Source organism: Camelus bactrianus, chromosome 16, assembly GCF_048773025.1.
Source record: "Camelus bactrianus isolate YW-2024 breed Bactrian camel chromosome 16, ASM4877302v1, whole genome shotgun sequence".
Classification (NCBI taxonomy): domain Eukaryota; kingdom Metazoa; phylum Chordata; class Mammalia; order Artiodactyla; family Camelidae; genus Camelus; species Camelus bactrianus.
This window is the reverse complement of record NC_133554.1, coordinates 11310567-11328773: the sequence shown is the minus strand read 5'-3', so window position 1 is coordinate 11328773 and position 18207 is coordinate 11310567. Positions and strand designations below refer to the sequence as shown.

The 18207-nt window shown below is 39.1% G+C and overlaps 1 pseudogene; it reads left to right on the top strand.

The window, feature by feature from the left end:
- Window positions 1-567: 567 nt before the first annotated feature.
- LOC105064314 (ribonuclease SLFN12-like) lies at window positions 568-17336 on the top strand (annotated as a pseudogene).
- The last annotated feature ends 871 nt before the right edge of the window (window positions 17337-18207 follow it).

Below are 18207 nucleotides of genomic sequence, written 5' to 3'. Positions count from 1 at the left end.
TCCCCGTGCCGCCTCCTACGGCGTTTTCTTTTCCCTGAAACATTTGAAAGTAAGCTGCAGACATGATAATCCTTTACCACTAGTACTTCAACGGGTGTTTCCTAAAAATAAGGACATTCACAGTACAATCATCAAAATCAAGAAATTAAGACTGATACAATACTATTGTATTATCATAAAAAGGGGGCCCACGAAAAGCAAAGTGGCAAGAGGGCTGTATCCGCTGAGAGAAACCATCGGAGTCGCTAGGGACTAATCATGCCAGATGGCCTCAAGGTGCTCCTTACACCACCAGGGGTGTGTGTCCGAATCTGCCTCCCGCGGAGCCGCTCGCTTTTCGCCTCTTTGTCCTCTCGTTCAGTAACAGCAGCTCCCGCCCGGTCCCCAGCGGCAACTGCGCCTTTAGGCAAGGGGATAGCAGTATTGCTTGGGGAATACGAGTAGAACTGGAAAGATACGAGTAGGATCACCCCACCAGAAGCCTGATACTCCTTCAGTAATGATCAGCCAGATAAATGACAGTCGCGCCAAAGCTCAGGGTCGCTCACCTCGCGCGCGGGCACTTCCCGAAACGTTGATTGGCTGCCGCGCTGCGGGCGGGAAGGGTCGTCCTCGGTGCTGGACGGCAATGTGCGGAAGGACCGAGACCCGGGTCCCGCGAGCGAGGAGCGAGCGCACAGACCCGGACTGTAATGCGAACCTCCCGTTTTTGTTTTGTTTTCTTTAAATGAGCTCCGTTCTTTTAGTCTCACCGTGCAGAATATAGAAAATACAGATAACCAAATATGAAAGGAGAAATCTCCCGCCACGACGAAGAGATACTCACGTGGCTGTTCAATGTCCTGTCGTTTCACTAGCAAAGTTTCGGGAGGGGCGGGGCGGCGTCGCCATTCGCGGGAGGCGCGGTCTTTCCGCCCCTTCATCCGCTCGCCTCGCAACTGGGGAGCTCGCGCTCCTGTAAGGAATCCTGCGGCCCCGAAGCAGCCCGCCTGGGTAAGTTTGTACCCCTCCATAGCCAAATATTCCAATCCTAGCTACTTACTCTCTTGAAGTCTAGTCTGCTGGCTCCCTGACGAGGTGAGACGCAGCCAGCACAACCCCACCCCACCTATCTCCTGGGGAGGACCCCCACCCCACCGCTGTTCTCTCCAATCTGGGAATTTTGGATTCGTGACTGTTGTCTTCGTAGCAACATCTACCAGAAAGCTAGGAGCTGTTAAGGACTTGGGACCCGAGCACTTGGGAGCTTGAGGTCAGAGCACGACGTCTTCTTCCCCTGCATGGGCTAGAAAAACGCCTTAAAGAGCCTGGGGAGCGAAGTTGCAGTTTAACAGAGGCTGTGTGGGCCGGGGGAGAGGAAGAGCAGAGTGCTGTAGGGACAGTCGGGCAAGTGCAGGTCTCCAGAGCTCCTTGAGGGTGCTCTGCGCTCCTGGGGTCTGAAGTAAAGGGAGTTAGGGAATAGGTTCTGTAGGTAAAATGTGGCTGATCAGTCACTGATGAACTGTCTTCTCATTCCAGAAAGAGAAACCAAGCACGGTAATGCCCTGCAGATATTTCTCATCTAAAAGGGGTGGTGGTGGTGAGAACCATACCCGCCTAAACTAAATACAAATTGCTGTAGGAGGAGGGCAAAGAAGTGCCATGGATTTTATTCCTCAGGTACTTCCTGTCCCACTTTTCTGTGCAGTTCCCACCAACCTGCATTGTAGCATAACTGAGGAGATGTGACTGTCATTCTCTTTTCCATTAAAAATAGCTAACAACACAGCCTAAATCCCCAATCCAGGTTGGATAGAATTTTCTCCACAGTCAAAAGTATAAAAGATGTCAAAGGAAACAACTAACCTGTAAACCTAGATCCAAGTTTCAGGTGAGGTCAATGATTTTAAAGCCCTAGGACTTGGTAGGCTCCAGTCCCCAGCATAGCTTTTAAGGATTATGTTCCAGATGTATGCCTGAAGGTAGTGGTTTTGAACCACAGAAAGTTCTACATAGCTACAGTGTTGGACTGACATGGCTAGGATCCCATGCTAACCCCAAAGTTCTGTGTCCTCTATAAGGTGGCTCAACTACAGCTCCTATGAATTCCAGGTTGCCCAGCAGTATGGGAAGGCATCCTTCTTAAGCACTTCGGGTGTCAGATGTTCATATGGTGGGTCAACCAGAAGGATTCAGAGGGTGTTGTAAGGTAGGTTGAGAGGAAAGTTGAGAGGATTCTAGATACAGAAGCTGCAAGAAGAAATGGGAAGCAGGGACTTCTTGGCAGGGTTTGTATTACCAGAAGATAGTAGGACTAGGGCTGTGTTCCTGGGCAAAATGGAACTGTCTCTCCTGCAGCCCTTCAAGATAGGGTGGAGAGTCTTTTCTGTCACATCGGCAGGAAAGATGCAGCTGTATTTGAGGCAGCCCTCGTGTCTAAGAAATATGAAGAAACTGGGTCTAAAGAACACTAGTTGTGCTATAATACTGTGGAGAAAGTGTAGAGTGACTACATATCTCCCTCTGCTTTTTTTCCTTAACTGTGCAATATTAAGACTTTTACTAAGTTTTAAATTTAAATGACCTTGCTTACTTTGTTTCATTGTTGTTTATCTACCAGGAGTAGAGACTTACTCTGTTAGTTTCTCTTTGGTGGGGACCTCCTCAGGGTCATGTTCAAAAGCCTTCTTCTAGGGACCCAGGCCCAGGAGGCCTATTTGAATGAATGATTAGGTCCTCATATCTCTTGGTAAGACAGCTTCCTTCTGGCTTAGCTCTGAGTTTTGGGGCAATCCTGGGGAAATAGTGCTGCCTTCTAATAGACTTGAAACCATAGCTTTCTCCCTTCCCCACAAAAGGTGCAGGTCACAGTCCTGTAATCCTCCCTAAGATAAAGTTGCTAGAGAAAAATCAGATACAATTCTTCAGGAAACCATTTGACAATATATATATCTAGATCCTTAAATATTTCATCACTGGGTTTGGTAAATTCAACTTTTAGAAACCTCTTTGTGTCTGTATATACTTATATAAACATATAATTTTAGCTTATTTATGTACCCAAGACCAAGTATAACCTCATGTTTTAGCTTCAACCTTTATTTCCACAGATCTAAACTCTTTCTTCACTTATATGATTTTTCCCCTATAAGGGTCCATTCCTACTACAGGAAAGAAGCTTGTTCTGGCCTCCATTCCCCATCCCCAAAAGTCTTTACGTATGTTTGAATCATATTTATATGCAGAGTTGAAGTACTTTGCCAGGGGACTCTTAGACAAAGTGCAAATTAGGAGATGTGATTAGCATATCCAAGTCTCAGTATAATGATTCAAGATCCTAGTATAGTTATATCGAACAATTAAAAGCAACTTCAATTCCCAGCTGTAGGGGGATAATTAAATAATGGTATGGTAATACTCTATATGAAATTATGAAACAGTTAATAAGGTTTTTAAAGAATAGCTAATCATTATTTTATAAAATGATTATTTATAAATAGTATTACATGGAAAAGCAAGACTCAAAACTGTTTGTGTAGTTTAATATGAACCAGACCATGACAGACTTTTCCACTAAAAAAAAACAAAACAAAACTTGTCATGTTAGGTAAATGTTAAAAGAATAGAAAAACAGCTTACATCTCCAACTTATGAAGCTACTATAACCTTGACACGAACATCTCTCAACAATAATATTAAAAAGGACAATTATGAGACAATCTCACTCATGATCATAAATGTAAAACCTTAAGCAAATATTATAAATCAAATTCAATATTAAGAAATAATAACAGGAGTGATATCAGCAAAATGGTGATAAGGAAGGTTCAACACTTCGTTTCCCCATGGAAACATAAAAAACAACCAGAAGCTGGATGAACCAATAGTCAGAGGTTTAAGGCAACTAAATAAACCTATCAAGAAAATGTCACATTCAAAACTATGGGAAATTTCATGATGTTTTTGCTTGCCCTCACCTCAACCTCTCCCCAGCAAGGCAAGGTCTTTGGAGGAGGTAGCAGCCCAGTTCCCACTTCACTCCTTTGAAATGGAGGTGCCAGAACAGGCCTTATTTGCAGTGTTCTAAACTGTCTGGGGGCTGCCTGAGGTCTCTGTATCACCTAACTCAGATCTCAGGTGGGGAAAAGTGGCAGCCACTGCTCATGAATGCTTCAAGGAGACTGTAGACTTGCAGATGCCTGGGATAAAAGATTACAGCTGGAGACATACCATAACCATCTAAAGCCTGGAGGAGGAGCGGGGTGAGATTTCCAAAACAACTATATAGAGAGAAATTGAGTAAGGCACAGGCAGGACTTATGTTCTTCAGAAAAGACCTGAGAAGACCTTAAGCTTTCATGTGAGGCTGATTCACTATGCACAGACCATCCTCAGCTAATCAGTGAAGGACTTCCCTAGCACAGAGCCAGTCTGCAAAGACTGGGAGAGGTGGCTGTTTTCTCAGATGCCTGATTTTTGAGGAAAACTTGCAAGGCGTACAAAAAAACAGGAAAACATGGCCCATGCAAAATAAAAACAACTAAAATGGCAGAACCTTTCCCTGAGGAAACCCAGATATTAGACATATTAGATGAAGGTGAAAATAATATGTACGCAAAATAAGAATATCAACAAGCATATAGAAATTATGCAAAGAAAACAAATTCTAGAGCTGAAAAATACAATAACTGAAATGGAAAAAATAACAGAGAGGAGTTCAACAGCAGATTTGAGAAGGCATAAGAAAAAATCAGTGAACTTTAAGACAGGACACTTGAAATTATCCAGACTGAAGAGCAGAAAGAAAAGAATGAATAAAAGCAAACAAATCCTTGGGGGTTTGTGGGACACTATCAGATGGACCAATATAGACATTACATGAGTCCAGAAGTAGAAGGGGGATTATTTGAAGAAATAATGGCTGAAAACTTCCTAAACTGGATGAAATATGTGACTCTATAGATCAATAATCTCCCAAGCAGAATAAACCCAAAGAGATCCACACCAAGACACATTATAATCAAACTATCAAAAGCCAGAAGCAAAGTGAATCTAGAAAGCAGCAAGAGAGAAGCAACTCATCACATACAAGGGATCTTCAAGAAGATTAACAGCCAATTTCTTGGCAGAAACCTTGGAGGTGGGAAGGCAGTGGGATGAAATAGTTAAAATGTTAAAAGGAAAAGGAAACCTGTCAACTGAAAATTCTATTATCTGTCAAAACTGTCTTTCAAAAATAAAGGAGAAATTAAGATACTCCCAGACAAAAGCTGAGGGAGTTTATGGCCACTACAGGAAATGCTGAAGGGAATTCTTCAAGTTGAAATGAAAGGATTTTAGTAAATCTAATAACTGTCTTTGGCAAAGGAAAATACACAAATACCAAAGTATTTTTGTGATTTTGGTTTGTAGCTCTATTTTTAAATTTTCTACAGGATTTAAAAGAAAGATGCATAAAATTACAAATCTATTTTAATGGTACATAGTATATAAAGATATAATTTGTGACATCAATAACATAAAGTGAGGGAAGGATGAGTTGTAAAGAAGTAGAGCTTTTTTTTATGTGATTGAAGTTAAGTTGGTATGAATTTAAGACATGCTGTCATAATTTTAAGATGTTATATGTAATTCCTGTAGTAAACACACCCAAAAATCTATAGAATACACACAAAAGAAAATGAGAAGGGGACTAAAACATGTTACTACAAAAATCAATTAAATTCATTAAGATAGACTGTATTCTGGGCCATAAAGCACATCTTTACAAATATAAAAGAAGATAAATCATACAATGTCTGCTCAGACCACAATGGAATTAAGCTAGAAATAAATAATAGAAAGATAACTAGGAAATCCCAAAATCTGTGGAATTTAAACACTATCAAAGATATGCATGAGTGAAAGAAGAAATCTCAAGAGAAATTAAAAATTATTTTGATTTAAATGAAAAGGAAATGACAATTTATCAAAATTTGTGGGATGCAGTGAAAACAATGCTTAGAGAGAAATTTAAAGCATTGAATGTATATATTAAAAAGGAAAAAATATCTAAAATCAGTAATCTAAGTTCCCATGGAAGGAAACTATGGCAAAAAAGAGCAAATTATATCCAAAGTAAGCAGAAGAAACAAAGAATAATAATTAGAACTGAAATCAGTGAAATTGAAAATAGGAAATCAACAGAGAAACGCACAAAACCGAAAGCTGAAAAGGTCAATGTAATTGACAAGCCTCTAGCCAGGCTAAGAAAGAAAAGAAAAAGGACACAAATTACTAATATCAGAAATGAAAGAGGGGACATCACTACAGATCCCATGGACATTAAAAACATAATCAAGAAGTACTGTAAACAAACCTATGCCCACACATTTGATAACATAGATGAAATGGACCAATTCCTTGAAAGACACAGTCTGTCAAAATTCACATGAAAAGAAATAGGCAACCTAAATAGGCCTAAACCTACTAAAGGAATTGAATAAACAATTAATAACCTTCCAAAAGAGAAAGCACCAGCCCAGATGGGTTCATTGATGAATTCTACCAGACATTAAGGAAGAAATTATGCTAATTTTCTACAATCTCCTTCAGAGGATAGTAGCAGAGGGAATATTTCCTAATTCATTCTGTGAAGCCAGCATTACTCTAATGCCAAAACCAGAAAATGGCATTACAAGAAGATTAAACTACAGATCAATATCTCTTATGCAAAAGATGCAAAAATCTTCAACAAAATTTCAGAAACTTGAATCAAAAATGTATAAAAAGAATTATTCACACAATAACCAAGTGGTATTTATGACAGGTGTGTAAGTCCAGTTTAACAATTGAAAATTGATCCATGTAACCCATTACATCAATAGGCTAACAAAGAAAAATCACATAGTCATGTCAATAGATGAAGGAAAAGCATTTACCAAATTCTAAAACTCATTTATGATAAAAGAAAAAATCTTTCTGCAAATTCAGGATGGAGGGGCACTTCCTAAACTTGATAAAGAATATCTACAAAAAACCTACAGCAAACATCATCTTAATGGCAACAAACTTGAAGCTTTCCCACTAATATTAAGTTGAGGTCAAGATATCCCCTCTCACGCCTTCTTTTCAACATTATATTGGAAGTCCTTGCTAAAATAATGCAACAAGAAAAGAGAATAAAGGTATACAGATTGGGAAGCAAGAAATAAAACTGTATTTGTTCACAGATGACACAATCATCTATGTATAAAATTAAAAGAATCAACAATAAAACAAACAAAAAGCTCCTGGAACTGTAAATAATTATAGCAAGGTTTCAGGATACAAGATTAATATACAAAAGCCAATCATTTTCCCATATACCAGTAATGAACAAGTGAAATTTGCAATTGAAAACAAAATACTGTTTATATTAGCACCACCCAAAATGAAATATTTAAGTATAAATCTAACAAATATGTAAAAGATACATACAAGGAAAACCACACAACACTGATGAAAGAAATCAAAGTAGAGCTAAATAAATGGAGTGATTTCCATATTTGTGATTAACTTAATATTGTCAAGATGTCAGTTCTTCTCAACTTGAGCTATAGATTCAATGCAATCCCAGTCAAAATCCCAGCAAGATATTTTATGCATATCAACAAAATGATTCCATAGTTAAATGGAGAGGAAACCAAAATAATGAACACAATTGAACGAGAAGAACAAAGTTGGAGGACTAACATTCCCCAACTTCTAGAAAGTACTTTAGCTTCAATAAAGCTACCCTGAGTAGGGCAGCATGATACTACTGGAAGAGTAGAAATAAATCAATGGAACAGAACAGAGAGCCCAAAAATAGACCCACATAATTGTGATCAGCCAATCTTTGACAAATGAGCAAAGGCAATTCAATGGAGCTAAGATAGTCTTTTCAACAAATGCTGCTGGGAACTACTGGATGTCCACATGGAAAAAAAAAATCTAGGCACAGACTTTACTCACTACACAAAAATTAACTCAAAATGGATCACAGACATAAATGTAAAATTCAAAACTGTAAAACTCCCACAAAATAATGCAGGAGAAAACCTCAGTGACTTTGGGTATGGCAGTGACTTTTTCAGTACAGCACCAAGGGCTTGGTCCATGAAGTAAAGAATTGATAAGCTGGACTTTGTTAAAATTTAAAACTTCTGCTCTGAAAAGAAAATGTCAAGAGAATGAGAAGACAAGGCATAGACTAGGAGGAGATATTTGCAAAAGATATATCTGATAAAGTATTGTTATCCAAAATTACAAAAAAAAAAAAACCCTCATAAGACTCAACAATAAGAAAACAAACAACTCTATTTTAAAAAGAGCTAAAAAAAACAAATTCACCCAAGAAGATATGCAAAAGACCTATATGCCAGAACTAAAATATTGATAAAGGAAATTGAAGATGATTCAAAGAAATGGAAAGATATCCCATGCTCTTGGATTGGAAGAATTAATAATGTTAAAATGGCCATATGACCCAGAGCCATCTACAGATTTAATGTGATCCTTATGAAAATAACTGTGACATTTTTCACAGAACTATAACAAATAATCCTACAATTTACATGACATCATAAAAGACCCAGAACTGCCAAATCAATCCTGAGGGAAAAGAACGAAGTCAAGAAATCATAAGGGAAATTAGAAAATATATTGAGACAAATGAAAATAAAAACACAACATAATAAAATGTAAGGGGTGCAACACTAGCACACTAATGGGGAAGTTTATAGTGGTAAATGCCTACATTAAAAAAGAAAAAAGATCTCAAATCAACAACCTAATTTTATACCTTGAACTACAAAAAGAAGAACAAGCAATATTCAAAATTAGCAGAAGGAAGGAGATAATAAAGAGTGGAGCAGAATAAATGACATAGAGACTAGAAAAACAATAGGAAAAAAATCAGTGAGACTACATTTTTTAAAATCAAAATTGACAAACCTTTACCTATATTGATGAAGGAAAAAACCTAAAATAAAAAATGAAAGAAGGGACATGAATACTAATTTTATAAAAATAAAAGGGATTATAAGAGAGTACTATGAACCATGGTACACCAGCAAATTGGATAACCTAGATTAAATGGACAAATTCCTACAAACACACAACCTACCAAGACTGAATTAGGAAGAAATGGAAAATCTGAATCAACCTATAACTAGTAAGGAGATTGAATCAAAAATCTTCCAACAAAGAAAAGCACTGGACCAGATGATTTCAATGGTGAGTTCTACCCAGAGTATCTTTTGTGGGGCTCCTGCCAGTGTAGACAATTTAAGTCAACTAAAGTTAGCACATTAGCATCATTCTGGCAATCCAGTCTCTATCCTGTGAAAGAAATACTGTTCCAGCTTGTCAGGTGATCCACTTGACAAGTGTCTTAGTTTGTTCATGCTGTTATAATAAAATATCATAGACTGGCTGGCTTATAAATGACAGTTTATTTCTTACAGTTATGGAGGCTGGAAAATCCAGATTAAGGTGCCAGTGGATTTGGTATCTGGTGAGTTCCTCTTCTCAGTTCATAGATGACTGTCTTTTCTCTGCCCTCACATTGTGGAAGGGTCCAGGCAGCTCTCCAGGGACTCTTTTTATAAGGATACTAATCCTATTTATGATGGCTCCATCCTCAGGGCCTAATCCCCAATCCTCCCAAAGGCCCTACCTCCAAACACCATCACATTGGGGATTAGGTTGCAACATATGAATTTTGGGAGTACACAAACATTCAATTTATAGCACCAGGCTATTCTCTTGGAACTAGGATCCAGCCATAAGGTCCCAGGACACCTTGCTGGCATGGTCCCAGGGTTCCTTGGATAGAGGGCCATTGAGCACTATAAATGGAAGAAATGGGGACCTGGACCCAAACAGTGTTGTCCAGGCTTGGGCACCCTTCCAGGATGACAATTCTGGCCCTGGCTGGTCTCAGGCACTGGCAGGACTCAGAAAATTTCATGGAAGACATTCCAGAGCATGAAGAGTGCTCTGCACCCTCTGAGGTTCGGAGTCCACAGCAGGAAGCAGGCCCCAGACCTTTCCTCCTGGTGTCCTAAATGATTAGGAGCCCCCACCTGATTTCTTATAGTTTGAAAACAACCACTCTGGACACTTCAGTGCTCTGTTTATAAAATTTCCTAAGATCCATGGTGAGATTAGTACCCAGCATGGATACAAAGTTCTGTGGGAGACCCAAGGAGAGCATAGACCTGGGACTTCTAGGAAGGATAAGAAGACATTTCAGGTGACAAAAGTGGAGGAGGGCAAAGGCACAGAGGCCCTAAGTCACATGAGGAGTGGTGACTACTCTGGGGCATTTGGAATGGTGACATTTACCGAACACTTGGTCTAGGCCCTGTAATTTGCAAAGTGTTATGTGGAATGTCTGTTGCTGTTTTCCCTCTGTATGCCATGGTCATGATTGATATGTGGATTTTCTTTGTTTAACCCCAAATATCCAAATGGTCTGAGCCCCAAAGTTATTATTGCTGTCGTAGTCAGCTCTGGCTGCTATTATAAAAATACCATAGACTGGGTGGCTTATAAGCAACAGAAATTTATTTCTCACAGTTCTGGAGGCTGGGAAGTCCAAGATCAAGGTGCCAGTGTGGTCAGGTTCCAGTAAAGGTCCTCTTCTGGTTGCAGGCAAGTGGCTTTTCATTGTATCTTCAAATGATGGAGAGCAGGGAGAAGCAAGCTCTCTTGAGATTCTTATAAGGTCGCTAATCTTATTCATGAGTGCTTGACTCTTATGACCTCATCTAATCCTTATTACCTCCCAAAGGCCCCACTTCCTAATACCATCACATAGGAGGGGAGGGTTTCAACATATGAACTTTGGAGGGACACATTCCATCTGTAACAGGTGTTTACATATAGTCAGAAGTTTATAGAGACAGAAGTGGTATCCACAGCCTACAGCTGAGCCTCTGCAGGATACTGGTCCAGCTGTGGACAGAAATGTTCAGACCCCTTAATGTCTTTTCCTAGTGTCATGATTACTACCTGTGATGGACTCTACTCTCAGTTGTCTCTAGGCCTCTAGGCAAAGCTGTAATCCCAGTTGACCTTCAAGGGACAGAGTTAATGGATTAAGGATACTTATACTAAAGCAGATGTTTTTGTATATAAGAATTTTACCTCATTGAAAATCTGTGGACGTCTGACAGAAAAAGGGTACAGTGACTTGGCCCACCTTGCTTAAGATCAATGGCCAAAATTTATGAATCTACTTCATCCTTGCTAAAAGGAAAACTTATTAAAATGGCATATTGCTAGATGTCTTTAGACTTCAACTGATAATTTTCCCAAAGGAGTCCCAATAAAAGAAGATAATTAAGATAAAGTTGAAATTTAAAAAAAATGTAACATATAAAACTCCCCTATATAATAGATAGACTCCCTTCAGGGCCTTATTTAAGGAAAGAAGAGGGAAACAAGTTATATGGTATTAGGAATTAGAAAGGAAATGTAAACACAAGTAAAAACGAGATTAAAACCATTAGAAGAGGATCATATAAAACTATGGCAAAAAAATGGAAAACTTCACAGGAATAGAAATGATTATAGTCTTAACTGAAAATAGGTCCATAAAAGCTACTTTACATCTGTATCCTTACCATGGGATCCAGTGGAATATAGGATAAAGCAAAATAAAGGATTTTGTTGAGTTTGCCTCACAATAGAGAATTTGTGGTCTCTCCTGTTCAGGTCCTGTTTTAAATGCCTCTGTCTGTTTTACAGAAAAGGACTTCTACTTGGAAATTGAATGACTCCTGGGAAAATGACCATCTGTGTTGTTTCGGACACTGACTCTAATGAGCTGGTTCTATCTGTGGGAAGTGTCACTTTTGGGGAGAAGAACAGAAAGAAAATGAAAGATAGTCAACTGAGAAAAAAAGCAGAATGAAAACATTTCATGATCTGTGATTGCTTTGCTGAATTCTAGATGGGCAGAGAGTAAGGCTAAAATTGAGAATGAAAACTATAGTTATAAAAAAGATGGAATAGGATTATATTTGAAAAATTCTTTTACCAATATTGTTTCATTTGTTCACAAATACTTAGCCTTTATGCAGCGAGACAAACATTTTCTGATTGTTGTCAAATTGTGGAATCCAGAAATCTTTGATTTGAGGATTGCTACCTTGAGCTCCAATTTGTACAAAAGAGATATAACATCTGTAAATATCATGAGTGCTACTGCTGCACTGGAATTCCTCAAGACAAGCATGAAACTGCAAAGGGATTAACACATAACCTCCAGAGATGTTCTGTTTTGGTGAGCAAGAAGAAAGTAGCGTGAAGGCCTTGGCTGCTGACTTTTTTAATAGGATGCAACTCAGGTACAGAGAAACCTCATCTTTACTGAATCCACAGATGTTGAAATCAAAGACTTCTCAAGAGAAAAGTTGTTACATCGCATTAAAGAGATTCTCCCTCAGTATGTTTCTGCATTTACAAATACTTGAGGGGGTATTTCTTTATTGGTTTAAATGAAGAAAAACAAGAAGTAATTGGCTTTAAAGCAGAGAAGACTGACCTTGACAAATTAGAAAGAGAAATAGAAAAATGCATTAATAAGTTGCTTGTCTATCACTACTGTAGAGAGAAGAAGATAAATTACTCGTGCAAATTACTTGAAGTAAATGATGAGGGCAGTCTTTGTGGATATGCCTGTGCACTCAAAATAGAGCAATTCTATTGTGCAGTGTTTGCTAGAGATCTGGATTCCTGGTGTGTGAAAGACAGCCAAGTGATGCAGCTGAGCGTGGAGGAATGGGTCCAATTAATGCTGGATGCTGAACCTAGTGAGAAACAGGGATTAGAAACAAGGGTACCTTTGGCTAGGGTGGCAAGGTTTTTTTCCCCTCTGGGATTTGGGGCAAGATCAATTGTCCTCAAATTTCAACACCTAATTTACTAACATCTGTTAGTTGGTTTTTATTTGTTTGGATGGTTATTTATTTATTTATTTATTTTTCAGTTTTCAGTTTTATTAGGTAGAATTGCGTTTTTTGGCCAATATTTTATAATAACTTTATGTATTTATTTTTGGAATTGTTACAATTGACTGTACATATACAACATATTGCGTATAAATACATATACACAATATACTGCATATTTTTAAAAATCTACATATATGTATTATTCATCGTTTCTAAGAACGTTAGAGCTTTAGCTTTTTTAACTTACATAGTTATCAAAGGAATAAAGCCAACCACAAAATAAGAATTAATTCAAAAATATACATACACCTGGCTATTAACAGCAACATTATTTATAATTGTCAAGATATGGAAGCATCATAAGTGCACATCAATAGATGAATGGATAAAGAAGATGCAGCATATATATGTAATGGAATACAACTCACCCATAAGAAAGAAGACTATTTTGCAATTTGCAGCCCTTCATTCACTTTTTTTTTTCCAGTTCAAAAACCAGAATTTAATAACTGGCACAAACATTTCCAATGCATCAAAAAGAACAAAATACCTAGAAATAAACTTAACCCAGAAGGTTACATATACTCTGAAAACTAAAACATTGATGAGGGAAGTTGAAGATGATACAAAGAAATAGAAACATATCTTGTGCCCTTGGATTGGAAGAATCAACATTATCAAAATGGCTGTACTACCCAAAGTAATCTGCAGATCCATGCAACCCCTGTCAAAGTACTCACAACATTTTTCACAGAACTAGAACAAACAATTCCAAAATTAGATGGAACCATAAAAGACCCCAAACTGCCAAAGCAATCTTTTGTAGGTTTTTTTTTTCCTTTTTCTTCTTTTTGTTCTCTTTTCTTATGGTTTGATGACTACAGAAGTTCACTGTTGCTACACACTTCGAAGGTAGCTATTTCTGTGCATACAGAAAGCACACTATCTCCTCTTGGTAGCACTTCCTGGAATAAAAATCGAATTCACCCTGTCTTCCTTCCCTACTACCTCTACTCACCTTCAGGGAAAGCCTGGGCAATCCTCCCTTTTCCTCCTGAGCTCAGTTTCAGTAACTGACCATTTCTCTCTCGGGAACACTTGCCTCTTTTATTGTCTTGTTCTTTCATCTTTCTTTACACTTTTCCATTTATTTCCCTTAAAACCTCTTCCCTCTATTTGTAAAAGTAAGAATTTGGAAAGTCAGCAGCAGAGATGTTCCCCTCCAGGTAATTTAATTCTGGCTTCTTCGGACTTAGTGTGTGTGTGTTCATATCTCCTTCTTTTTAAATCAGCTCTATCTTAAAACTTGTCATTGAAGCATATTCTGGCATTCAGGGGACCACTTTGGTGTTTTATTATTGAATATGTCAAGACCTAATTTTTGAGATTTTGATTAGACTTTTTGTGGTGTAATAGGAACTCCTTTACTTGCAAGAAAGAGAATCCCAACTCAATTTAGTTTAAACAAAAAGGGAAATATATCATGTCACTGGGAAGTGTAGATTTAGACCCAGCTTCACATGTGGCTATATTCAGTTTTTGAAGAAAGGCCATCAGTACTCAGCATCTCTGATTTATCTGTTTTTGTTCTTCTTGCTTATGGGCAACATGTTGTTTTCTGCTATATAGACAACGTTACCTTAAATATTCTTGTTCAGTCTTCTGGTGCATATTTGCAAGAGTTTCTCTTTGGTGCACACTTAGGAGTGGAATTGCTGGGTCAGGAGGTATGTGAATATTCAAACAATAAGGTGATGCCAAATTCTTTTCCGAAGTAGATGAGTCACTTTACTTTATATGGATTTTCAGCCTAAGTGCACATTATCTTGGTAGTCAAAGATCTTTAAGCCTTGAAACCAGTTTAAAATTTTGTGGGACAGGTAGCACCACCTTTATGGACTGAATGTGTCCCCCTCCCAAATTCATATGTTAAAATCCTACTCCCCAGAAAGGTGATATCAAGGTGGAGCCTTTGGTAGGTGATTAGGTCATGAAGGTGGAGCCCCCATGAAGGGATTTAGTGCCCTTTTATAAAAGAGACCCCAGAGAGCTCCCTCACCCCTTCTGCTATGTGAGGCCACAGCAAGAAGATGGGCATCTATGAAATGAACCAGGAAGAGGTCCTCACTAGACACTGAACCTGCTGGAGCTTCGGTCTTCAACTTCCTAGCCTCCAAAATGGTCACCAAGAGGGATGTCCTTGGAGGGATTTTACCCCACGGGGAAAAGGAGAGCATGAGAACGCCAGCAACCTCATCACACTGTGGACATCTGCGACTTTGCTACCAAGGACCCCACAGTCTTCACCAAAGGTGAACACAGCTGCTGCAGTCACCCAAAGTCCCTGCCACTGAGTCTCCTCCTTGGAGCTGGAGCTGTTACTGCAGAGAGACTGGCCTCCAGGGGTCCTAGTCTCTCTAACCTATAAAAGAGTATACTCAATTGCTTAATGATTATCTTTGTTTGGATGTACCACATATATTTTCAGCTGAACAGATCTCAAAAGAAACTCTTGATCTCTCCTGCTCCTCTCTCAATTCCCTCCTCCTCTAATCTCCCGTATGTCAGAAAAAAAGTTTCAGGTGCTGCAGTCAAAAACCTGGGAGTTTTCTTTCATTCCCTCCTTTCTCTAATCAACATACAATCCGTCAACAAGATCTATAAATTAACTGTCTTTCCCATTCATCCACTCTTTATCTACATTGTCACTGCCTTAGATAAGGCTGACATCGTATCTTGTCTGCACTGTTGGGACAACTTATTTCACGTCCCTGCTTCCATGTTTGAATACCCTCTATGTCAATATTCTTCATCACACTAGGCATTCTGAGATGAAGAACTGATGACCATTCTCCATAAAGTCTTCATGGATTCTCATCGATCTTAACATAGTGGCAAATTCCTTAAAGGCAGATTCCTTCCAAAAAGTGATTCATGACCTGACCTTTGCCTAGCTCTATAGCTTTACCTGGCCCCACAACTACACTCACATTCCACTCTCCAGCAGACCTGGACTTAAATGCAACAATCCTGCTCTGGCATTTTGCACCTGCACTATCCCTCCCAGCTAGCATTTTCTTCCTCTGCTCCCTTTTCAAGTGGCTTGCCTCTGTTTACTCTTCACATATATTACATGTCGCCTACCTAGCAAACCTTCCCTGTCTTCCCAGACCCGATGGGAACGCACTGCTATGTTTCCAAGCGTCCTGTGCTTGTCCCACAGTACTCTATGCCAATGGGATTATTTCTTTATAGCTGTCTTCCCTACCAGATTATAATTTCCATGTAGGAGAGGCCATGTCTGCCTTCACAACTGCAGCAGAACCAGCACCTGGCACAGTGCCTGGATGTAGGTGCTGTTTCATAAATATTGGTTGTGCTTCAGGCTGAGACATGCATGCCTCCAACTTTAAAAGCAACAAAACTCTTTTCAAGTTAGAATCACTACTTCTACTAAATACTCCCAGAACAAGAACTCACTAGCCTCAACCACTTACCACTGACATTGACTTTTTTCCCCCCAAAATTTATGGATACAATTTTGTCCCCACAAAACATGTTATGGTATCTAAAACACACTACAATTTCACTAATACAGATGATAGAGATAATAGAGATACATGCAGGTATGTAGATAGATAGAGTTCTCAATATAGATACAATCCCCTATTGCTTCTCCAGAGAGCCCTAATACTCCTCAGTGTATCTCAAAGCTGACAAAGCACACGGGAGCATTAAGAGAAGTGGGAATCTCCTGCATTAAAGACATAACTGAATCCAACTGCTGGGATTTTCACCCCTTGGTACAGATTGATCCACACCAACAGGTTTTACACATGGACTTAGGTACTGGCATCAGTGGGAAGAAATATCTAGGGAAAACATGATTTATCTGGTTGCTCTGAATTTCATTTCCCTGATAAAAAAGAAAAAAAGTGGGACCTGACTCTTGTGTCAAGAGTATGACTGAGATCACAAGCCAGAGACAGCACTTAAGGATGCAGGCACTGATAATGCAGTGAGGCTCTCACCTTCTTCACCTGTTAAGTCAGGAGTTCTCAGTCTGGACTGCACTTAAGAATCACCTAGGGCAGTGCTTCTAAAATGTAATGTCCACGCAAATCACCTTGGAGTTCTGGTTTAACACTATTTCTGACTCAGCAGGCCCTCGTCTACATTGTAAATTAGCACCCAGGTAATGCCCATGGTATAGTCCATGAACTACCCAGTGAGTAGCAAGGACACATGATGCTTTTAAAAATAAAGATTACTGGATCTCTCAGGTACATTTTATCACAATCTTTAAGAGGAAGTCTGTACAAAGGTTTTAAAGCTCCAAGATAATTCTAAAATAAAACAAGGGTTCAGAACTGTTGCATTAATGCCTATCTCAAGAGCTGTTATTTTGTTGAAATTATGCACATTGTGAAATACATTATATAGTAAGTAATACTGATAAATGCTGTCACTAATAAAAGAATTGTAACTGGTGAACATTATTAAAATATTTCTCAAATGTGGAGAAATTGTGGGAGGCAAAGACATGAAGAAGAGGAAGTTTATCAAACCTGAAAGCTTCTGCAGAACATCATACAACCGGGGAAATCAAGACCCTCAGGTGGGAAAGATCCTAAAAGACCAGCTCGTTGACTCTCTGCCCAACTTACCCAGTGTGTCTGAGGGAGACTCCAGGACGCTGACCTGAGATCCTGCTCCCCTTTACTCACTCATGTGAAGTAAACGCCTCGTGGTCATCACCTGCGTCTGCAAAATCCCTTCTCATATCTACAATTTTGCACATCCCTGGGCCAAAGGGCCCTAAATCACAAAGAAGTCTAGATCCTGGAGGAACTTATTAAAGACAAAGCATTACCCAAGGCCTCTCTGGGACAAATGTGCTCAGGGTCCCAGAGCAGTGACCGATTTTAGTCACTGATCATACCTGACTACTGTTAGGGGAGGTGGGGGTGGAGAAAACCTCATGTATCAAAACTTAATCACTGTCTGTGTAGGCAGTGAACAGTAGACCTGTGTGGTTGAAACCTACACTTTGGGAGGTAAAAGAGGATGGCTTAAGAAGCCATAAAAAGAAGCAGGGACCAGACTATGAATATACTAAAATATCTGAGGAGTATAGCAGGCTTTATTCTGTGGGCAAAAAGAAGCCATCAGTGCTTTGAGCAAAGTGCCAATAAAGACACATAACTTTGGAAAAATTCTCAAGGTGGCAGAATCTCTCAGTACAACCCAACTTCTCATAAAC